Source organism: Ursus arctos, unplaced genomic scaffold (assembly GCF_023065955.2).
Source record: "Ursus arctos isolate Adak ecotype North America unplaced genomic scaffold, UrsArc2.0 scaffold_11, whole genome shotgun sequence".
Lineage (NCBI taxonomy): Eukaryota > Metazoa > Chordata > Mammalia > Carnivora > Ursidae > Ursus > Ursus arctos.
In genome coordinates this window covers 28,362,085-28,387,755 of record NW_026622775.1, presented here as the reverse complement: position 1 = coordinate 28,387,755, position 25,671 = coordinate 28,362,085, and the positions used below count along the sequence as shown (strand labels likewise).

The 25,671-nt window shown below is 37.0% G+C and overlaps 1 non-coding gene across 1 annotated transcript; it reads right to left on the bottom strand.

Moving 5' to 3' along the window:
* Positions 1-21,401: 21,401 nt before the first annotated feature.
* On the bottom strand, positions 21,402-21,463 carry LOC113255852 (U7 small nuclear RNA). Its single transcript, XR_003316471.1, has one exon. It is a non-coding gene; the product is annotated as a U7 small nuclear RNA (small nuclear RNA).
* Between the last annotated feature and the right edge of the window lie 4,208 nt (positions 21,464-25,671).

Sequence of the window (25,671 nt, the reverse complement as noted above, 5' to 3'; positions counted from 1 at the left end):
ATTACTTCCACCATCTACACTTTTTCTCTTGAACACAGTCAATTTATTTCATGTTCATGTTATTGCTTTCAGTACAGTGAAGCATGACAGAATAAAATGAAGCACTAGGAACAAAATGTAAAGGAGGTCGGACAAATAAAGAATATAAATGATAGGTGGCCACACATAGAAGTTGTGTAATGATATTTGCATTTTAGTTTTTCTCTCTCGATATGTGATTTGGCTGTGCCCATAAAAATTACTAAATCTCATTCTAAGCTTGTCTATTTGTTTAGAACACAGCTTAAGAAATAGACAAGTAGAGGTTTTTGCCAAAGGGAAAATAATTCTGTTATTGAGAGGTTGGACACACAGCATCATAATTGCTGGTTGAAAACCGGAGGAGGGATCTGGTGTCCTCCATTCTCCTCTGTGCCAATAGGTTAGGTTTTAAAAGGCGGGTGGAAGTCGCATCATGTAGAGTGTGGTTCATCTGAGTGATGCTGTGAAAATTAGGGGAAGACATCCCAGAACTGTACGCACTGAAAAGATATGCTAACACTTCAGAAACATCAATCTGCTTGGTGGAAAATTAATTGTAAGAGAGCCAAAATGGGGCAGAAGATATGTTAGGTGGTAACAAGTAATAAAGATTTTTAAAGATGATGATGAATGGAACTATACTAATGATAACAACAGCAGCAGACCCTGTGAGTTAGTCACTCTTTTTATCTTCATTTTACTGATGTGGAAGCTGAGGTACAGAGGGTTAAATAACTTACACATAGTTATGCGGCTGGCAGGAGGAGAGGGACGATTTACTCCTAGCTACTCGCTATCATACTGTTTCTAAGATTGGAGGTAGAGATAAATTGTACGTTCAAATGGCATTTGTAGGTAGGAGTGAAAGGAATTGCTCGCTAGAAGGATGCAGGGAGGGAGAACCACAGGCTAGCTCTGTCGATTTGGGGGTCATCAGCATCTGTTGTGCAACTCATGCTACAGAAGAGAGAGAATGTGTGTAGATCATAAAAATCTACATCTAAAGTGGCACCCAGGAAAGCCCCAAGATTAGAAGGACACAGGGAGAAAAGAGACTGATCATGGTGACTAACCCAGAAACAATAATGTCACAGAAACTAAGGGAGGATGCAGTTTCAAGGAGGGTGCTGTCAAGAGAACCAAATTGCAGATAAAGTGTAATAAGTACACAGTGAAAGCTGCCCATTGCTTTTTGATTTAATAACCAGGTCATCAGTGACTATGGGAAGAATGATTTCTGGGTGGTAGAGGCCTAATCTAATTAAGTCTTACTGAGATCTAGCATAGACTCGAAACTGAACTTTATGATTTATATCTCGGAGAATATAGGCTAGGAAAGAAGTGACGTGATTATGTATTTTTGTATATGGTAAAAAGCAGGTATCACCTGGGAAAGCAAACGAAGAGATTTGTTGGGAGAAAGAGAGGCTAGAAAAGATAGATTAGGTAATATTCTGAAAAAGAAGGTAGATATAGGTCTAAAAAGTAGAAAATAACCGATAAAGGATGATATAGTGAGGAGGCCAAAGGCACCATGACACCTGAATTATTTGAGAAATTTGTACTGCTCAAATTTATACCATATGGTATTGGTCACACTGTGTCTTCTTTCAGGGATTTATCACTTTAGAAAAACAAGTTTCTTTCCTTTTCAGTCTTTGTCCCATGTCGCTTCAGTGTCTCCAAACAAGTTCTATACTGACAGATATTTTTGTGCCCATATCGCACTAATTCCTCTTTCTATTTGTAAGTGTGTAAATATATGCAATTCTATGAAAAGGATTTAAATCACGATGGTTAGGATGAGGTGCTGCATTTTATGACATATTTTTGGAAAATAATAATTACTTGAAGTCTGTTTCCAGCGTTCTAATGGTTTGAACCACACTGTTTCCTAAAACTTGAATTTGGTATGCAGCTTTATGACAGGAAGTTGGCCTTCAGAGCAGGAATGTATGTAAACAAAGAAATGTGGCTCACAGGAAGGTTTAGTTAAATCAAACCCCGAAGCCTGCTCCCACTCTGAGCTTCTTTCTGTATCTTGATTATTTGCAGATGCTTCACATGAAGCTAGAGATGAAACCCAATAGTTAACCTCCCGAAAACTCCCAAAGCAGCTCACAGTCAGCTCTGAGTGTCAACCAGCTAAACCAAACAATGAGAAGCAAGTAAGAAATTTAATGCCACCCTGCTTCAAGATGCACAAAGTCCTTTTTTTCTCCCCCAGGAATCAAACTTCAACACTGATCTTTTAAAAGAGAGACTCAAAAAAAATCAAGTCATATAAATGCTCGGAATCATCACTCCAAACACGAAGGGTTAAAAGTTATAGCTGTTTGGTCCTTTGACATTATTATAATCACATGCCAGCTGGGCTTCCAATCCTATTGTCTTGCCAAAAGTGCATAGCTCTACCTTTCTTGACTGTAAAAATGCTAAGATGCCAAGGGCTACACATGGTCTTATATAAAGTCATAGAAACTTTACAGAATAAAGAAGAGAAAAAAAGAAGACACTTTTGTCAATCTTAGAGTCTGTGTGCATGAGTGAAAGCAAAACAATTCCCTGATTCCTGCAATGCTAATACAAAGATGTAACCCCATTCTTCTGGAAACAAGGGGTTGCTTTCTTTTCCCCAAGTTAGGCAATTCGAGGAAGTTGCAAGAAGGTAGAGCTGGCATTGCATTCTTGGAAACCTGCTGGCTGTCGTGCTTTGTGCTAATACAGCCGCAGAGAACTGCGGGAGAGCGTGCTGAGAAAGGCCTCGCAGAGAGGCCCAGGCAAGGCCCACCACGGTCCTGTCCCAGCAGCTCCCACTCCCAAGCAGTGTGGGAGATGGATCTGTAGGGCTCACAGGCCCTAGGATTAACCCTCAAATCCATGCAATTAGATCTGTAGTTTGCTGAGACGGCTGCAGAGAGAGAGGACTGCAGCTTAAGAGTTGAGATGCCTCCCTCCTGGGTTCTGCGGGAAGAGCACAGATAATCTGTCCAGGAGCTGCCCTGCTGATGGGTACTTCTCAGAACTGAGCTCCCGTCTCTCCGTCTCTCTCCGCAGGGAGCCCTGGACAAAGTGCGGGCACTGTGGGTTGTGTGTAGTGACTGGAGAGGGAGGGAGGAGGGTCGCAGCTGGCGGGTCCCCTCCTCCATTCACCAGCGCTTGAGGAGCTGCCATCATGAAACGAGAAGAGCGAGAGCCACACCGACTCCCCCAGCTGGCAGCCATTAGAACTTAGCTCACACCTGACTGGGGGACAGGAAGGGAGTCCTGAGAGCATAAATAAAGTTTTAAAATAAACAAGGATGAGTCCTATAGACCAAGAGGAGATTGAATAACTGAAAGTGGCTGAAAAATAATGAGATCAGGACAAAGAATTATTAGCAAATGTGGCTTTTAGCCAGCAAGGATATGAGGTTCAGCACTGCACAGATGTGGGCGGTTACAAAAAAGAAAAAAAATCACGTTTGCAACTTGGTTTATTGAGGTTGCTCACTAATTACATACGACAGCTCAGCTTTGGAATAAACATATTAGGCTCTTAAATTATTATGGAATCCAATGTTTGTGTTTCCTAGTTATTGACATTGAAAATAGTGAGGTTTTGATTCACAGGTAGGTGCTGCATTTCTATGTGTATTTCCTGAATCTTTTGGGAAAAAATATGGATATTATTTTTAAAAAATAAACTTGTTGCTTTTCTTGCTGTCAACACGTTCAAAACTCCCAAAGCCTCTGGGCTTGTTGACAGTTATGACCTCACACTCCCCTAACTGCCACCCACAAATTTATTTCTATTTTCACATTCATCGCCGAGTGCCTTTGTGCTTGCACGCACCCTTGAACACGCATATGTACATATACTCTCTCTCTTATGTCACAGATGCATAGTTTTAATTCCAACTCTACTTCAGAGTAACGTGGTCCTTAGACTGAAATGGGAGGTGGAAACCTACATGTCATCACGTCACCTGACCACAGCAAGCAGTAGGCCTCGCCTGGCCTCATGCGTCCTTTTCCTATCAGGACAGAACCTACCATGAGAAACCTGGCCGTGATTACTTCCTTTCTGAGAAGAGCTCTTTTTCTATCTGGGCCTAGTTTTATAAAATTAGGTATTTTTCCCACCCTTAAGATAGCTTTTTAAAAACAAAACATTCGGGGCGCCTGGGTAGCGCAGTCGTTAAGCGTCAGCCTTCGGCTGGGATCGAGTCCCACATCGGGCTCCTCGGCTAGGAGCCTGCTTCTTCCTCTCCCACTCCCCCTGCTTGTGTTTCCTCTCTCGCTGGCTGTCTCTCTGTCACATAAATAAATAAAAAATCTTTAAAAAAAATAAAAAAATAAAAATAAATAAAAATAAAAACAAAACATTCAAGAGTGTATATCCACCAGTCAAATCTGGGGACAGAGCCTGGGGTGTGGAGGAAACGATCACAGACCGAGGAGCTGGTGTCTCCAGGAGTCCCCTGGAGATAATCAGAGAGTAGTGACTAGGGACATAGTTATACTAACAAAGTTTTGACTCAAACTTTTTATTTAATTTAGATAAAAATGATAAAGTATCATTTATTACTTTAATATTTTTCCTAAAAGAAAATAATACTTTACTTCTACTATGCTTTGTTATATTGTTCCAGTATTATTTAAAAAATATAGTTTAGTTTTTCCACATCATGCATATGAAATATGTCACTAATGCCAAAATGTTTATCATTTTGGTAACATAGAAATGTTCTTTTTTTCCCCCCTTACTTTGATTTCTTGAAGGTATGTTTTCATTAGTACCATGTCATAATAGTGTAGACTTTTATTATGAGTATTTTCATCTCCACTAGAAAACTATGCAGAACAGTGCACTTGCTAGGCTTGGAAAATAGTGAGCTGATACATCGAGTTTGGGAGGGGAAAAAAAAGGCAAATTATTTTAAATAAATATTTATATTCAGATGAAAGAGATCCAATAAAGCTGAACAGGACCACAGAGTTCACCTAGATCTCTACCCCTAAAACACCAACTTGAGGCCTAGGGAGAAATTATTTTCCTAGAGTCACCTAGTTAGATGCCAATCAAATCCTCCCCCTTCTAGGTACAATGTTCTGGGTTTTCTTCCTTTTTTCCTCCTGACTTACCCATCAAATCATCCCTTGGACTGCATGTTATTGATTTTGGATATTTAATGAAGAGTGGGAGGCATTCTGAGAAGAGAGAATAGCAGGACTGATGCTATACACATAGATGGGGAGAAACTTGAAGTAATTACAACTCAGTGACTTCAGCGGGAGAGGATTCATACGGGGGTATCCTGGGACAGGTAGATTTCGAGTCTAAGTTCCATTCCCTAAACACGATTTAGGAGGCAAAGTAGAATCATTGTGAATTCTTAAAAAACATATTTCTTTGGAATCAGAAATTCAGCAGCAGGCTTTCTAAATCTTGAGATTGAAGCATCATTGAACAGTGAAGACTGGAAATGCTATTTGAGTCATTTACACTGAGGAAACTTTTTAAAATATTTAAATCTACGAACTCTCTGAGGGAGTGAACTTAAAGGGTCATCACTAAACACAGAGTCATGGAAAAACAGACCTATGGGCTGATAGGAGGGAGAGAAGAAATCAAAAGCGAGTAGGACAAATATTTTTTTTTTAAGTAGATTCAGTTTTGTGTAGTGTCAGAATAACACATGAAAAGACAATTTCCAGGAGGAAGACGTCTATTAAGTAGAAAAAAATGAAGAATTAAACTGGACCTTTGGATTTTATGAAAAAAAATCTCTGTGATCTTCCAGATTATATTTTCATAAAATGCAACTGTCAATTGTCTCAAAGGGGAAAAAGGAGTTGAATCATTCATTTATTTACTCAACAAATATTTATTGAGCAGCTACTATGTGCTAGGCATATTCTGTTGGTGCCTTTCATGTTATTTATGACTAACCCCTTGGAAAAGCCCTTCTTTTTAACTTTTTCCAACATGTAAATATAAACACTGGCAAGTGGAAACACTCCCCTCCATAATGCCAAGATTTTCTCAGATCGTGCCATGTAGCAAACGCTCAGATAGAATGATCTTTAGAGATTCCCATCTCTGGGACTGTATTTTGACTCCAGATGGGAAAAAAAATTATTTATTGATCATTATTAACTTCCTGTTAATTGATTGGAAACAATAATTATGGCTTATAGGTGAAAAGGTTTTTATTTTTATTTGTACATTTAGAGAAAGAATTTCAGAATAAAGGCCTTTGTTGTATGTCTTCTATAATTTCTTATTTTGTTTGGTAAGGCATGACAGGCTAGTAGGACAAGTAGCAAGAATATCCCTTTAATCCATGCAGCAAATACTTCTATGCAGTGGATGCTTCTTAACCTCTAGGTCACTGTTCTCAAGAAACAGTGAAATTCTTAGTAAAAGAAGGTACGGTTTGAGATCACAGTGAAAGAATAAGTTAAATATAACTAGGCAATGGGACTAAAGCAAGGAACAAAAGAGACAAGGTTATTTTTTAGACGCTCTTATTTTCCAATATGTAGAGCTATATAATGAATAAGTAAATAATTTTGGGTATTCTGAAGTACTATGAAGAAAAGTAAAGAAAGATAAGGAGAAATAATTCCTACAGCGTATATATTGTGGGATGGGGCTACGTGATGGCTTATTATATATACTCAAGCAGTGATATTAAAGCCTGGACTTGAATGAAATAAGAAAAGCAAAGATAAGATCTGAAGGAAAGAAGTGCCACAGAAAAGAAACACAAGAGCAATGTCCTGCCTCAAGGGTACCCAGGGCGTATCCTTGAGAAGCAAGAGACAGGGTGAAGAGGGAATGACGGAAATAGAGCTGGAGAGGTACTAAAGTCATCAAATCCTTAGGGCTTTGTCTTTAAGTGGGATTTTATTCTAAGGGTGATGTGAAACCACTAGAGAGTTTTGCATAAGAAAGCAATACTATCTGATTGTATTTTTAAAATATCAGATAGCCACTTTGTATGAAGTCAATGGAATCAATTGAATGAAAATAGGAGTGAGAAGAGGAATGAGTCCAGAAGCTGTTAGAGATGTATGGGAGAGAGTAAACTGGACTAAGATGGTGGCTACAAAGTGCGTAAGTGGTCCAGGTCAAGCTGTACATTATAATCAGTCATAAATTAAGAATGCAAGCTTTTAAAAAAAATTAAGCAGACTTTATTACAGCTAGGAGAGTAGTTCCTTCAGTTCAGTGTGGTGGTGATTGGAAACAGAAAAAGAGCTATAATCATGTGAACATGAATTATAGAAGGAAGAAGAGTGGTAAAAAAGTAACAAGAACTTCCTTACTTTAATACTAACCAGACAAAAATAATAGTATTTCAGATGTAAAAAGAACAGTAAAATCCAGTAGTAGCAAAACTTTTGGATTTTACAGACCTTAAAAAGAAGGACCAGTATTGTGATGTCCTTTTTATTTCATCAAACAAGCATATTTTAAAACAATTGCAGAATATCATCTCTTCTAAAGTTATTAATTCAATTGTATCATTTACCTTTGTTACAAACTTGATCCATTATCTTCATTTTTCTTGTTATTCAATGAAAAAAAAAGTCCATTTCCATTTTTTTTTTCATTGACAAAATTTTTTTGACAAATGAAAACTTCATGGTCTGGCCCCAAATACTGTGCCATCTTCTAAAGACTAATGACAAACTTCAAGATAACTTTGTATAATGTTAATTTTGAAGTCACTTTAACACTTGCAGAGTAACTCATAGGTTTGCTTTTGTACCATTTTTATACCAAATTAGGGCTGCCAGATAAAATACAGGACATCTAGTTAAATTTCTCTTTCAGACAAACAACAAATCATTTTTTAGTATAAATGTGTTCCAAATACTTTATAGGACATACTTATACTAAAAACGTATTTGTAATTTACTTGACATTTAAATTTAACTGAATGTTCTATTTTTTTTTTTGGCAAATCTGCCAACCCTGACCCAAGTTCCTTCAAGAAGTTCCTATATACATTTTCATTTGCAGTTTACACTGAATTACCTAGTGTTAAAATGCATCCACACTGTAATCAAGGATACCTATGCATATTACAATTTCCAGACTCCTAAAAAAAGAGCATTTTCCTAGTTTCTATACCAACCTGTTTCCTTATGAGCATTTTCTAGTTATAAAAATAATGCAGTTTATGTACTGAAGTGGAAACCTCTTAACTTCTAATCACTGCCAGTGAAAGGTGCAGGGCTTATGTTCTTTATGCATATCTACATTGATACATCTGAAGCCTGTAAGTCAAGTGCTTAAAGAAAAATCAGCCTTTGTTATTTTTTTAAGGGTATGTGTTACCTTCAATAGTTTGAGCAAGCTTGTAAATGCAATAATATATTCTCTTTCTTGTTGGATCCTGTGCACATGTCATACACCTCCTGCAAGGCCTGAAATGACTAGATACATGGCTTTAAATAATTAAGATGAAGGGAGTTTTCTTCACTTGTGAACTCCGGATTGTCCCACTACTGCCCTTGATATTGCTTATTTTGCTTCCTTCCATTCAACGGTAATATAGTGGAGCAGTTGGTAGTATTTCCAGCTAATGAATAGCAAGAGAATTATGATTCTTATAAAGAAATGTTTCTAATTCAAACCCACTTCTGTATTCAATGTCTGACACCGTTTTCTCTTTTTTAATAGCATCTTGAATAATCTTCATATGAAGCAATCTTTATCTCCATTGAAGACACCTTTTTTTTTTCTTTTTGTAGGAAAGAAGAAAGAGTATCCTTTAAATTACACTTTCATCAATCTGAAATAGACCTAGGCAGTGAGTGGGTCTGGAAGTCTTTGAAAAGAGAGAGAGAGATACAAAGCAAGGGAAGGAGAGAGATACCTTGTTTCCTTGCAATTTGCAGAGGCAATTATCCTGAGTATGGAGGAGGAAGCTGAAGCCAGCGGCATGGATTCGTGACAACCACATTTAAATTGTTTATAAGAAACCCTTTCCAGTAAACAAGGGTGTTCCAGATGCAAGGAGAGATTGTGGTATTTTAAATTTGAGGGAGAAAAATTTCTAAAAAGCTGGGTTTGCTCAGAGAGTCTGTGATAGGAGACAAGGCCACTTATAAACAGAATGAAAACCGGACAGGTCAAGGCTGGGCCTCTTGAGCAAGCATTAAATCTCTACCAGCATCACTTTCAAGGTGTGGACGTCTTAGATGAAACTCATTAGAGAGAACTGCAGGGGGTGGGGGTGGGGGGGAAGGCCCAACTCAAACAGCTCAAAAAGAAAATAGTAATATAAATTTCCAATATTCTTATTCAGAAAAGCGATAAGAAAGCAAAGGAATCTTTTGCCAAATATAAGCCCTAGAATTTCAGCGCCAACAAGAAAAATTCATACTTCTGATCTCCCAGAATAAATGACTTCTATTTGAAAGGTAAAGATTATAATTGATAGCTGAATATTGCAGAGAGATTTAATATATTTATGAACTATCTTTGCCATTTGAGGAACTTTTGATTTTTCAGTTCAGATTTTTCTAAAGAAACCGAATACTATGAACGGAGAAAATTTATCACGAGGCAAGGTTTTGCAGTAGAGTGAGCAACTTATTTATATATGTGTTGCAAATACGTGTTGCCTGTCTTTTCGAGGCAGGACACAGCCACAGGTGCCGATAATGGAAACAGCGTGCTACGCAAGTTCCTACCTGTTTGTATTGAGTTAGTCCTTGGTCTCAGCGCTGAACAGGTGTAGGTCCAGTTAATGGGCTGTGTGACCTTGTGCAAATCACTCACCTTCAACCTGTTTCTTCCTCTAAACAAAAGAACAAACAAACATTTACCTCAGGCGATTTCTTCCTTTCAATTTTCAAATATCAACTCTGTAGGGATATACTTTTGATTCAATAAAATTCAGGGATTTTTGTGATGACTTCGACAAATGTTTACAATAGTATAACCACCAATACAAGCAGGATTTAGAACATTGTATCACCCTAAAAAGTTACCTCATGCCACCTTGCAGTCATTCCCTCTTTGAAGCCCAGACCCTGGCAAATTCAGATCTGCTTCCTGTCGCTACAGTTTGTCTTGTAAGATTTCATGAATAAAAGCAATTTGTACATTACACACTTTTTTGTGTGTCTGGCTTCCCTTACCTAGTAGAATACTGTTAGAATATACCCTTGTTTTGTGTACCAGTATTATTCCATTGTATGGACTTTCAGGTGTTGTTTAGATAATTAAGTAAAGAAAATTATATAGATGCTGGTGAGCAGTTCCTGATTTTATAAATTGTTGAATGCTTGGTATTCAATTATTAAATGATTCTCAGATTCTAGGCATTATTTTCTGTTAAATTTTAAGGAATCATATCATATTGAAGAAGTAATATTTTGGGTTAATGCCCAGAGGCTTCAGTTATAAATAAAATGAGAGATTGGGAAATTTAGACATTATCTGGAAAATGTGAAACTTCCTTTGATTCAATTAGTGGACATGTTCTTTAGTCTGATTTATCAACTTACATTGTCTCAATTCTGTTTTCACTCTGTATGTGTAGATAATGCCACACTTAGAAATATATAATCTCCAAGGGTCAGTCTTTATTGTTGCAGACATGACAATTTATTTTGTTGCAACTCTAGCAATCAGAGTCTGTTAATGACTTCATAAAACTTGACACACCATTTTTTTTTCCTATAGGAAAGAAAATTAGGAGTTTAATTTCAATAAAGAAATGGCACTTAGAAAAGTGACCACAGATAAATCTAGAAGCTGTTTTCAGAAAGAGGTCTCATTTCCCATTTCTTGTACACTAGAAGTATGTCTCTGAAATTAACTCATTTTTATGTGTCATCAAAATCCAAAGCAATATTCAGGTTATGATTTGATTTCTACAATTCCCAAGTTAGAGTCCATTTGATGCCTAGAATTAAGAAACTACATTTGGGAGGTAGCTTGACCTCTAACGCTTTTCTAATTCAAAAGCAAATGTACACTAGCTCAGAACTTGAAATTTGAATTTGGCTTTTGCATCTAAGAACTGGTGCTCAGGATTTGCAGTTTGCAAGCTCAACTCTTAACGGAATCCAGGATTTATTATTGAGATCAGTAGACCGCCTGTAAATGCAACCCTAGGCTTGCTACTTAGACTTAAATACGACTTAGCTGAAAACAGCTTAATCAGAACTTGAGCAAATGCCATCACTTTTTGTATGTAAAAAATTTTCCTCCACCATATATTGCATTTATGCCTCAAATATTTGGCATGTTAGTTTCACTTTTATTACGTTATTGATTCCCTGAGGTTGTAAGCCCGGATTTTGATTTTTTTCAACCCTTTGTATGCTACCGCTTGATTGAAGACTGTTAGTCATTACTGTGTACCAGCAGCTGCTTTCATAGAGGGGCGTGAATGCGTATGTCCTCTTTCACTCCATAGTCCTTAGTGTGAAAAAGGGAAAGAGGATACCAGAAGGCTGAGGAAGGGCTGGTATTTGCACCGAGGAATGGAGCCAGCTTTGATTTGTCTTTCAGTATGGATCCATTTCACCTATTTGAAAAGCTACCATGAATGAGTTTGTGATCCAACGTTTAGAACTATGAATCCTATGAAATAAAATCTCCTTCCCTCTTGAACACGAGCACGAGGAAATGCCAGGAACCTTTCTCTCATTGTTGACACTCTTCTCGGGAACCCAGGAAGGGTTGTTGCTGGTGGTGGTATTTTTTTCACCCACTTCTTTCTCTCTTAAAAATTTCTTTTTGGCTCGGTTTGTGGATGATGGTGGTGAGTTTTGAATTGTGAACTCCAAAAGGGCATATTTATTATAAAAATTGAGGTGGGGACATAAAGATGGGGAGACTTAGATCTTGTCTCTGTAGCACAAACTACTCCCATAAAGTAAAGCTCCTTGGGATGGGTCCCTGTGATGCAATGAACGAAGTAGCCTGTCTTTCTTTCCATTTCCAAAGAAATCTTTTATGAAAACATACTGTATTTTGCCCTCACTCTGTTTCTTGCAATAAGACTTTGCATCTTGTTTCCTTGTCTTCTTTCTGTTTCACATAGGATACATTTTTTAAGAAACTTACATTTCTATAAGCAGTGGCTTTAAAATATATTTTTTATTGTGACTAAGTAAAAAATATATTTTACACTATGACCCCATACACACATTTAAACTTAAATTAAATATATAAAGTCTACATAGAACTTGAATGATAGTTAAATTACCCTTTTACAAAACTTTATTTAACCTTACCATGAGTAATACATTCTGCTATTTTGTAGTTACTGTTTAATTTTTTTTTTCTAAATGCTCTTCATGTCCTACTATATTGATCTCAAAACCTACAATTGGTTTGCAAACCACATATTGGGAAACACTGATATAAAATGATATGTATGCATTCTGCAATGGCTTGGTTGAATCTATGTATACCGGCAAAAATTTGAATTTAGACTTTTTGAATATAGTTTTTCTGTGGTATAAATCTCTGTTAAGAGGAAATAAAAAATTATTAACTTTAAAAATTAACTTTCATTATATTGAGCAAATTTTTGCACCTGTTATTTAAATGTTCGGTGTGGGAATCAGGAGGCCTGGCTTCTAGCTTTCTCCCTCCTTCTAACTAGTGATACGTCCTTGGCACTTATTTCACCAAAATAGCCTCAAGAATTCAAGAATTCTTTCTTTCTGTATGTATATAAATATAACATATATATGCATATATAAATGTGTATCTGTATCATTTCGATACTTTTTACCATGTGCTTATGATATTGTTATAATAATATAAAGAAAAATGAATAAATGTAACTGAATTTCTTCTAAATTTCTGTTTAGGTTTTAAAAACTAAGTGTTTTGTTACTGGCCATCAGTAAGTTATAACCATGTAGTTATTTCTCTAGTAGAGGTTAACAGAATTGTCCAGCTCCTCGGGCATATTCTTGCTTGGTTCTCCTGAGAGATTTGGGGCTCATATATTTTAAGACAAACAATCAGAGCTACTTTGTGGTGCAGGTGATAGATAGTTAGGAAAAATGCAAGCCTTTTTAAAGAATCAAATAATCTCTGCTTAATATGTAGCCAGTAGCTCCTGACTCTAACAGTACTTCTTAACTCTTCCTCCTCCTTCTTCTAATTCTTCTCAAAAAAGAGACCCCTGTTTCTACTTCTCAAGTGGACTCAAAGATTTCTCTATATGAGACAGTAAAATGTGAACTTTTCACCACAATGTTTTCCTCCACCGTATTAATTTTTCAAGAACAAGTATTGGCAAAGAGACCCTAAAATAGATTGCACCATTACTAACAATTCAAACACACTGGTAAAATTTAATTGACTGTTCTTTTAACAAAGGTGATATTTAAATGGAATGTAAAGCTACATAAACATGAACTTTTCTTCATCTGTAATTGCAAATTCATTTGACATTTTTTTTAATCCAGAAGTTTTGATGTTAAAGCTTTCAGATTTTCCTATGAATTATACTTTAGACATGATAAATAAGATGTCTTTATTAAATTTGTTGATCCCTAGTCAAGACATACTTTATTGTTTGACCATTGCAGTATACACATACGAGACTGCAAACTTCATGTCTCCGTGCTGAATTTAAACCAGCTTTAGACATCAAAGATTTGCATTATACTGATGTGAATTGAACTATAGGGCTCAAGAATGGTCTTTTGTGGGAGGAAATAAAGCTTAAAAGAAATAGCTAAGTGGTTATGCTTCATCCTGTCAGACAGCAGGTTTCATATTCAGTGCCGTGGGCTGGTCTTGCTCTGTACAGCCTTCATTCCATGTGTTTATTGGGTTGAGGTAACCTGTCTCAATGCAGGCTAGTTAAGTCCTCCATACTGTAAGATTCTTCATCTACATACCCATTCCTCTCTGTCTGTCTGTAAGGCAAAAGAAACTGAAGTCCAGTTGGAGATGTATGTTGAATATGTGTCTATGTAAATATTTGGTTTGAAGATAAAGTTTTGAAATATTGTCTTCATAGCATTAGTTGCATGAAAGCTGTGTGACAGACATGGAAGTCCTAAAGAGTAGGAGAGGTGTTAGGCACCTATATGTTGGGATTTCAGAGGTCTCAGGAGAGAGAGGAATGCTTCTCTCTTTATGTCACTATAAAAAGAACTTCTGGTGGTCCAAAGGTACAATCTTCCAGTTATAAAACAAGTAAGTCTTGGAAATGCAATGCATAACATGGTGACTATGGTTAATAATACTGTATTGTATATTTGAAAGTTCCAAAGAGAGTAAATAATTTTTTTTATTTTTTTAATAAAGGAGTAAATCTTGAAAGTTCTATCACAAAAATATTCGTAACTCTGTGTAGTGATAGATGTTAACTAGACTTATTTTGGTGATCATTTTGCGATATACACAAATATTGAATAGTGTTGTAAATGTGAAACCAATGTATGTTAATTATACCTCAAAATAAATAAGTAGGGATCCCTGTGTGGCTCAGTAGGTTGAGCGTCTGCCTTTGGCTCAGATGTTGGTCCCAGGGTCCTGGGATCGAGTCCTGCATTGGGCTCCTTGCTCAGTGGGGAGTCTGTTTCTCCCTCTGCCTGCTGCTCCCCCTGCTTGTGCTCTCTCTCTCTGACAAATAAATAAATAAAATCTTTTAAAAAAACTAAATACATGCATGCATACATACATATTTATATTCATTTGTAAATGTTCTATATACCACATTTAGTATGTAGTTTTACTTGTAAAACTGTAAAACCCATTAAGTAAAAGAATAACCAAAGAGTGCAAAATACATACTCAGCACTAAACTAACTTTTGGCCAAGGATATATCTAAGACTTAAAGTCCAATTCAGTTATAAATAGTCACTCTGAGAGGTCATTCTGCTAGCAGTGAAGGGCAATGTGAGAAGTGAGAAGTTGTGTTGAGAATTCTACAAGTTTCTAACTTTATTTAAACACATACCAGAGTCTGCTACACTACCTTATCTCTGCCAAAGATTTCTTTCAGATGAGAAAGATATACATAAGATATAATAACATCTGAGACTCCACAAGTCCAATGTGAAGCCAGGGTAAGTAGCAATATAGATTAAAACCTTTAAATATTAAACAATGTTAACTGCACAATTTTACTTACGGCTATCAATTATAATAAAATAATGGTAATCAATTAGTTATCAAACTAACATAATGTGAATTAGATCATTCTTGTGTGTCAGTGAGTATGTATTGTTATGTACCAGGATCATTAAGGAAAACAGAAACCACACTACATAATTCAAATAGAAAGAGATTTAAAACAAGGGTTTGGGAGTTTGAAAGGTTTAAGAGAGTGACAATTGAGATGTATGTGGAAGGTCACTAAGTTTCAGTTTGCCACCTCAGTTTTGGTCCTAAGAGTCAAGAATTTGTTGCTCCCACTGTAAGTTAGAAAATTGTAAGAAACAGGTGTCAATGGCTTCACTGACCAGTAGCCTCAAGGCTAGGTATAGACAGGGGAAACGTAGTCCAGCTGGCTACAGCAGAACTTTCCATCTGCCAAAGCCCATGTGCTCACTGCCCTCTGCAGCTAGGACAAATGCTGGAAGGAGGCGGCATGGTTGGCATGTTTATGCTTGATTGTGTGTGTGTGTGTATGTGTGTGTGTGTGTGTGTGTGTGTAAACTATGCTTAGAATTATACTACATGAAAATTCACTTAAATATCAACAGTGTCTCATGTATTAATAGTAAATAAGATTTTGGTCTTCAATGTATGTTGATTGCTTTTTTTAATAATTAGATGGTATCATCTTAGCAATTCTGTTTCTACTAAAATATTAGTTTCCTACTACTGTATGATAAATTACCACAAACTAAATGGATTAAAACAACCTATTTATTATTTTAGAGTTTTCATGACTCAGGAGTCTGAGCACAGCTTACTGGGTCCTCTACTCAGGGTCTACTAAGACTATAATCCAAGTATCAACCAGGGTTGGGGTCTCATCTGGAGACTTGACTAGGACAGAACCTATTTTCAAGCTCATCAGATTGTTGGCAGAATTAATCTCCTTGCAGATATAAAACTCGTTCTGGGCTTACTTCCTCAAGGCTTTCTAAACTCAGGGAAAACTTAATCCTTCTTTTAAATGGCTTACCTATTTAGGTGAGACCCACCCAGGATAATCTATCTTTTTTATTAACTCAAAGTCAACTAATTGGAGTCCTTTATTATTATATCTTTCCTTAACTAATCTTTGCCATATAAAATAACATAACCTTGGGGAATGATATGCCATCATATTCACAGGTCCTGCTCACAGTCAAAGAGAGATTATACGAGTGTTTAGGTCACTGTGGATATTTTAGCCTTACTTGCTATAATTGTTAAAAGAGAGAGTTTAGTGTACTGGGCACTTAATGCCTCATATTGTGAGGCACAGTCTTGCTAGCGTGCTCTTGAGCTGGACCCATTCAAATATTAGGATAGTAAATTTTGAGGTGGGAATTGTGGGACCCGCACAAATACTACTTTTGTCTACAGAGTGATATTTTGAATTGGTACGACATAATCCTAGAATCTTAGATTATATCATTCTAGAACTAGAAGTTGCTGTAGGATGCATGTTGACGTCCTTTATCATGTTAAAAACTAGATAAACAGAACCAGAATATGAGATGTACATTGTCATAGCTAATTGTAAGTATAGCCATGGATCAGAGCCTTGGTTTCTTGATGCCCTAATCCACATATTTTTCATAATACCATCCTATTTTGGCCATGAGATTATTATGGGAAATTTTGTGTATTAGAATTACGCTGATTTCTAATTTTAGTATAAGAAAGATATAAAACTCTAATCTTGTGCCTAGTTTATAGTTTGAACTGTACTTATTTCCAAATGAGGCCTTGAGATTATTCTATTTATGTTACACCCAAGCAATGGGGATTTAGAGCGTAGTGATACAGAGAAGAGCTCTATCAAAATGGAGATGCACGGAGTCACCAAATCTTCCACTTATATCTCCATGGCATGCTCTCTCCTTTAGCTTTTCATCTAATGTCAATTTATTATTTAAAATGAAAGCATCATCTCAATGTTTCCAATCTCCCTTTCTCCCAAGAATTGATCACCATCTTTGCTGTTACGTCTATACACCCTCCTTAGATTGTAGGCTACGTGACGGCAGAAGTTCGTGTCTGTTGGGTCCACCATTATACCTTTGCTACCTATCACTGTAATTGGCACAGAGTTGGTGCTCATCAAATAGGTGTGAAGTGAAAAACTGAAAGAAGAGAAAAGAAAGAAAAGAAAGGAACAGTAAAGAATAAAGAAGGATTTACTTGTAAGAGGTCAGGCTCATCCTGGGAAGCAGCAAGGCCAAGAAAATGCAGGGAAAACATGAACCCCTTCTGAGTAAAACTAGGAATGCTTTTAGCATAAAAATACTAGACAAGTTTCAGTGCTAACAATGTTTGAATGACTTGAGATTTTAGACTCATTGCAGTGGATAACATAAAGCTACCACACTCACTGATCCGTCTTGATGGACAATTTGGAATAGCAAAGGCCCTGATCAAACAAGTAACCTTCGATTCTGCTCTCCAAGTCCTAGTAAAGGTCTAGCAGAGAGAAATTACTATTATAGGTTGATAGTGTAAGGAGACATATTAGCTACTTCCTCCTTAAGTATTTTATAACGGCCCAGAAAGATGCATCAGCATTTAAGACACCCACAGAATTACCTCCCTTTAATACAGTCCAGGTTTAGAGAGTTCCTTTTCTGAAAATCAGTGTAAGAGCTAGTCCTGTAGGTTCTATGTAATTTTTTGAGAAGTCTCGTGGAATCCTGTGTATTCCTCGGTGCCTCCCAAATACAAACTTTTCTTTGAATTTAGTAATTCGCAACACACACACATGCGCACACACTCTCTGTGAGAAATTATGTATGTTATTCCTCATAATAATGAGTTATATGAGAAATAGCAACTTTTCCTTTTCTCCTAGCTGCCAGGATATTTAGAACTACTGTTATCATTTTAGGGTGCCCAGTTGCCCTGATTTGCCTGGGATTCTTAGGTTTCTCAGGACACAGGCCCTATAACACTGCCATTGGACAGTTTCAGGCTAACTAGAATGGTTGGTCACCCTCCTTTTGATTATAAAAGGAATATATGCTTGTTTTTGAAACTTTACAAATTACAAATTTATAAAAACGATATTTGTTCAAAAACATGTTTATATATTTACAAACTTATGAAATTCATAAAACATGAGTTGTAGGCACACAATTTAAACGGGAAATTCTATTTGACTAGTTGGATTAGGGAACCAGAACTGAGGGTGAGAGAGAGAGCGACTAAAGGAAAGGGTATGAAAGTCACCGCTGTGGAGGAACAGCGAAGGAACAGATGGTCCCTTTATGCGCCATGTTGACAGAAACAGGAGACATGTACTAAGTGGTAGGGAAAAAAGAAAATAGACAAAACGGGAAGGAAAGCTTCTGTTTTCATTATTGGCTGAAGCTTTTTATTTCTTTTAATAATTTTCTTATCAAGAGTTTGTTCCTCGATAATTTCTTTACTGATTTCCACAGTTTTTCTTTTTTTTTTCTTAACTGAGACTTCCTGCCTTTAAATAATTTTAGAAGTTAATGGATTAGGTAGGTGCTAACTAAGGACAAAATGTCTAAGCTAAGATAGCAGCCTAAGAAGTTTGGGTCTGAATATTGTCACCGCAAAGTGACAAAGGTCTGAGTAGAGATGTCTGGGTTGGAAATGATGCAGAAAGAATTCCAGCCACTGCCACATATTGCAAAGCACTCCCTTGTGCCCCTGCATCACCACTTTCTCAGCCTATACTGAGCCAACATATTGTTTTTCTGTCCAAGTAATTTTCAGTAACACCCACAGAATCCCCAGCAGTGACTGCATCTAACATAACACCTGGCAAAAATTCAACTTAATGTGAGCAAAATATCATCACAGAATCCATGCCCCTGAATAAAAACCTTCCTCCGCATTCTGAGAGAGTGGAAAGGAAATAAAAAAGCCCATAGTTATGAAATTAAGAAGTCTTCAGCCACTAATTCCAAGACAAAAATAAATAAATAAAACATGCATATTTTATAACTCAGTTCCAGCATCACTAAGGAAAGCAAAATTATATGATTCTACCCAGAGAGCATCTGTGTGATAGCAGCAGTTTAATTATTAAAACCAAGTCTTTTTTAGAGGAGCTAGTTCCATCAGATTCCAGACACATTCAAGGGATCTTTCCTAGGGTTCGGAGACAGTGCTGGCTGGCTCCTTTCACTTCCATTTTCATTTCTGTCAGTGAAATTCCACCATAGATGACTTGTAAGTTTTTAAATTCACTTTGTATCACACCATTATTTTATACTCCGTAAGGTTAGTTTAGGAGACGTAGTTTACCATTCAATGAATGTGTCATTTTTGACAAAGCAGAGATATAAGAGAAAGGAAACGGAAAGTCACCAGAACATTTGCACTAATTTGCTCAGTTTTTTAATTCAATACATTGGTCTGTCACATAGAAAAATCGGTCACCTAAATGTAGATTTTTCATGCACGAGACTTGATGCCCACAAATCCCATTACTAAATAATAGCATCTATGAGGCCTCATTTGAAAATGTGCCCCCTATGGTTTGAGCTGAATTTTGTCATGTGTGTTGTTGAATGAATAGCCCCACTGTTGGCTCTGTCTCCACAAGCTGCCAGCCCAGCGTTGGCTCTGATAGAATGTTTTTTGTTTTGTTTTGTTTTTAGGTAGAGCCTGTAATCACATTACAAGCTATTTTAATCCCCTGGCCAATCAGATAGCCAATCTTGGTGGGGCCATTCTTCCCCAGGCCCCACCACTGTATGAGTGATGGAGTTCCATGACATTGATGAGATGACATTATCCTCTCAACATGGTTCCTTTTTTGTCCAACAGTTGATGCTGTCTTTCCATACCACACAGAAGTCTAGAACTCACGGGACAATGTCCACATATTTGGAAAAAAGGAAAATTTTTTCTCTTGACACTTTTACTTAAGACATTATTTATTTTGTGCTCTGTGAAAGTAACTCCCCGTATCACACCCTCATCTGTTTCTTACGATGGGATGGTGGGGGGAACCCACATTTTTAAAACGTACAATCTTCACTCATATCACTCTCATGTTTCATGTCTAATTTTGGGTATTAAGAAAGCATGGTAGTTAAAAAAATTACCAATATCAGGAGCACTTGTTGGGATAAGCACTGGATGTTATATGTAAGTGATAAATCACTAAATTCTATTCTTGAAACCAATATTACACTACATGTTAACTAAGTAGAATTTAGTTGAAAACTTGAAACAAAGAAATAAACAAATAACCTATGTCATTGACTGACCCTGGTTTTAAAACCTGAATCTTCCTCTTATTACCTATGTAACTTTTGGAAAGTGACTCAAATTCTCTAAATAGAAGTTTATCCATCTGTAAAGTGTAAGTAATAATAAATATCTACATGTAGCATGTTTTGAGAAGTTAAGGAAATAATACAATATGAGTTAGTAATGTACCTGTCACATGAGAACAGCCACTACAGTAATTGTCATTATTATTAAGACTGTAGAAAAGTAATTCATTTTCTTTATACACTTATAAAATTAAGATAATTCACACCTTTAACAAATATTATGTATATATATATATTCTACGGTAAAATTATACATTTTTTAAAAAAGTCACATAAAAATGATATGAAGAAAATGTAAAGTACCACATTAATAAAAATATTTTCATTTTAGCAAATCTATTCTTATAATATCTGCTAATATTACTTCTATGAATTTTCCTAACATCTTATAATAACCAATGCTTTAAAAAATTGTTATTCATGAAACAAACTGCTCAATGACATATTACTCAGAGAGACCTATTTCAACATTTACTCCAGGCACACATGGATATGTACTTAAGGGCCCATCATAAGACTAACAGATTGGGAAGATATAGAAGCAATTCCTTCCTATAACTTCTCAAAGGAGCTCAAATTGTACCCATCAAAAATTAAATAGAATTCTTAGAGGCACAGGAAAACACCTGCGAAGATTACATCACATGAGACACTATTCTCTTTGTTCTCTGACAATGTAAAAAAAAAAAAAAAATCACACCTTTTCCAAGGAGCTCTCACACCACATATGAAAATAATTGGTACTGCCCACCAGTTCTGGCAGGCTAGACCCCTGGTAGCTTTCGACACAGGGTGATGAAGTTCCTTTAGAAAGAACTTCAACAACAGCAGCAGTGTTTTCAGAGAGCTTATGTCCATATCGTCTGAGGCTGTACCAAATGGGCCCACAGAAATTTCAAGGCCACTGACGTTTATTTATAATTTTTTTTTGGGGGGGGGTCTTCCAGTGAGGACCAGAAAACCTGCTAGACAAATTCTAAAAGAGCTGTAACACGAAGGCCACTGATGTTTAAAAAGTTAAGGGAATATGAATATTCTCTATCAAAAGGAGACCCAGTCAGCCTCTTTCTGGCCCTTCCTGAGCAGTTGATACTGACTAGAACCAGAAGCTACAGGATTTCCTTCTCCTTCAATGCCCACGGTTCTTGATCACGCCACTTTGAAGAATGAAGGGGCAGACCAGATGAAGAGCAGTGGGCAGCAAAGCAAAGTTTATTGAGTGATTGTAAAGTTTATTGAGTAATAGTACAAAACTCCTGAAGAGGGATGGGACCTGAGAGGGTTGCCACCGGGAGTTTCTAAGTCGGGGGGTTTTTATGGGCTTGTTGGCAGGCTGTTTTAATCTGATTAACCTTCCCTGCACCTGTCATCCAACCAGGTTTTTGTCATCTACCTATCCTGTGGGAAACAGTGGAGGGCTCTTTCCAGGCTGGTGTAAAATCCTTTTAAGGATTTTTTTTTTCCTTTTTAATCCTTTTTTTTTTTTTTTTTTTTTTTTTTTTTAGGGTGGCTTCCTAGCATGGTGGGGGCCTCTTGTCCCTGCCTGCCTTTCTTCCAACTATCCTTCAGCACAGGGTGTAGAGGTGCCACTGTATGTGGCAGTTGTGCAGGGCTGCTGAATAAGATACAGAACAGCCAAACAAGAATACCCACCCTCATCTATATCCTTATTATTTGAAACACTAGCCACCACTCCATCCCCACCACGTGCATGCAATACACAGTACCAGCATTTATTTATTTTATTATTTTATTTTTCTTCCTATTCCAGGAAGAACTCTGAGCCAACTAGTTTCTGCAAACAGGTCCTGGGTAAATTCTTTGGGAAGTCTTTTTAGCAGAGATGCCCAAAGGGCCCAAAGCCTGGGCCAGATGAAAACATGGTTGTTTACATTCACTATCCCTACGTCTCACTTTAGCTCCTATTTGCTGTCTCTCTCCCGAAGAGAGGGGAGTACAAGTGGGAAGATTGTCAGATTTGAACCTTCGGCTATAACATTTGGAAATTGAATTTATATATTATATACATAGGAAGGGTAGTTGCTAGGATCAGTGAGGGATATAAAAAAGATGTGGAGGAGTAGGACGGCTTCAGAGAAGAGGGAAATAAGAAGTGAAAGGGGAAAGAACTTAAGATTTTGAGCAATTCTGGATCCAGTGAAAGGACCTTAATTAGGTAGATTCATGTGTAATTTGGTGTGATTAATCTCAAGCTTTCTCATATAATAGGATTATTTGGAATCAATTAAGATAATAGATATGAGACCATTTCATAAAAATTGAAGCACAATATGAATGTGAAATTTTAGTTGTAAGTTATTATAGCTATTTTACTGAATGAAAGGTCTAGGGACACAGAAGAACTTAATAGGATATTAATTATTCTGTAGTTCAATCATTTTAAACTTCCTTTCTCATTAAAAAAAAAAAAGGAGAAGATAGTATCTGATGTGCAGGTGTGGAAAAATCCACTTGACCAAGGTATCACATACCTCTCAATCTTTTAGATAACTCAGCAGCTGCTTTAGACCTCTTTAAGTCCTACAAACTACATTAGTACAATTCTCCTAAACATTCCTCAAACCCCTGGAAATTCAGTTTATTCACAGAGATTATAAGACCCAACAGGCTATACTTACCCAGCTGATAAATTCTTCGACTTTCTGGCCTAGAGTCAGACCATTCCTCTGAGTCCTTTCCCTTTGGTTGGCAATGGCGCTGGCTATAGTAAATTGCATTAATGAGCCCTAAGCTTCACCTGTTCTGCTATACCTGCCTTTTGCCACGTGGCTTTGTAGTTCCTCTTTCTAGAGGGATATAGTATATTTCATCTCCTCAGACATTGGACTTGGCCTTGTAACTTGCTTTGGCAAATAGAGTAAGGCAGAAATGATGGTGTACCCACTCTGTGTCTATGCCTCAGAGGCCGTGCGAGTTTCGAGTTGCTTCCCTCATCCTCTGCCATTGCCGTGGGAATCTGCCTTGTATATCCAGCTCATCAAAGGAAGATAACAGACATGTGAAGAGGAGCTGCTACAGATGAGACCGATTTAAATCAACTAGCCCCGAGACGTCCCACAGATGCATGAGCTAAACCAATTCTTATATTGTGTGCTCTGAGAACTTTGTGGTTGTGTGTTATGCAAGATTTTTGAAGCAATTGTTAACTGATACACTGATCCTCTAAAATTAATCACTTCTGGCACCATGGGAGTGAGAGCCGCTCTTTCAGGCCTCCTTCCCTTGGTCTCTCTCTCTTTTCTGTCTCTTCTCTCCGCACTGCATCCACATAGTCACTGACCTAATCAATATGCAGATTCCCTTTTTTTAGCCATGGTTAAAAGAATTTTTTTTTTTTGAAATAACAGTGGAGAAGACGCAATGTCCTTTTTAAGAAACAGAATGGAAAACTCATGTCTGGGAATATTCAGCTGTCCTTGTATAATCCTTTACACCAAAGTACTGAGAGGTTTAAACCCAGTGTTGAAGATTATCCAAATGGATAGCCACCAAAACAAAACAAAAGAAAACAGACTTGAAACTTACCATTGCATCAGCAACACCTCTGGGGTTGATCGAAATCAGAATAGGTTAAGAGGAGCCAAGCTGCACTCTTGGATGAGCATGGAGGTGTCTTTGGATCTCTGCGGAACCAGGTCACTGAAGAGGGACACCAACTAACTGTGTATACTTGGGAAGTTAAGTCAGTTTTCCAAGCATCTCTGTCTGCCTTTGCCAAAATGGGGATGGATAATATTTTCTCCGCTAATTAAGAGGGATAAATGAGAAAAACATATTTGAGGCATTTGACAAGTTACAGGCAGCCTCCTTTCTTTTTTCTGACCAAAGATATATTCCAACAGTATCCTTATTGTAACCTCCTTATTTTTGCTTAAATGATATTCTATTTCATGGTCATTACTACTACTAAACAGTGCAATTTATCATAAAGAATAAAGCACTCATTATGGTGTGAGATGGAATTGGGTGAAACTCAGCTGAAGGAACCCAGGGCACATATACTTTTTTTGGCCCCTATTCTCCATGTCTCTGCTCAAAGGATAAAGCCCTTGTGGATTGACTTTGATTTGGGGTTCAAACAAACCTGAAAATTCAAAACAACACTCAGAGAAGCCTGTTAAGTTTGTTTATTCTACTGGTGGCTTTATGTCCTATATTCCTCCCCCAAGGTCATAGGGGATGGCTGAGAAGTTGATACTGCTTTTCTTGATCAACAGCACTTGGAAAGTTCATGATCCTCAAATAGCCTTTGGACCCAAAGGCAGACTTTTTTCCCACCAAAATCCAATTGGCAAGATTATCTTCAGTACTCAGTGTGGGCAAAGACCATTTATATTAACTTGATTGCATAAAAATTAATAAACATTACAGTATTTTTAAAGGATATGAACATGATGTTGCCTGTTTTGATAGTTTAAAAGTATAGTAAAAGAAATGGGTTACTTTTTTTCCCCCTTAGAGCCTTTCCTAATAAGCTAAAAAAAAAAAATGAATAACTGTATTTCATTATTTTCTCCACTACTTAATCCCCCCTCAGATGCTTTCAGACACTAAAGAATTTTTCAAAGATTAACCTTTGGAAAAAGTCGTCATTTAAAAAAAAATAAACAAAAGACAGAAAGAAAGAAAGAAAGAAAGAAAGAAAGAAAGAAAGAAAGAAAGAAAGAAAGAAAAAAGAATTTCCCAGAGAAGCTCCTTCTAATTTACACTAATGGGTATAAGGGTCATATGGAAAATTAAACACCAAATTCTAAATTTTCAAGGCCAGAGAATTTATGCACACAAATCCTATTATCAGCTAATGGGATTTGTGGGGATCCCCAGTGACCTATTTAGAAAATTTACCCCCTGCTGTTCAAGATGAATATATCATACAAACTGAGCCCAAATACACAGTCCTACTGTTGGCTTTATCCCCAGTCTGTCAAGTGATCCCTCTATGATTTCTAAAAGATGCTGGCAACCGTATCAGTTTGCATATCTGAGTGACAGTGCAAAATGACATCTATATTTTCTCTTTTAAGTTCTCTAATACTTGTTTCAAATATTTTTAAAGGTATTTTTCCTTTTTTCTTTCCTTTTTCTTTTCTTCCTTCCTTCCTTCTGTTCCCTTCCCTTCTTCTCTCTTTCTTCTTCTCCTTCTTCTCTTCTCTCTTCCTCCTCCTTCTCCTCCCCTCTTCCTT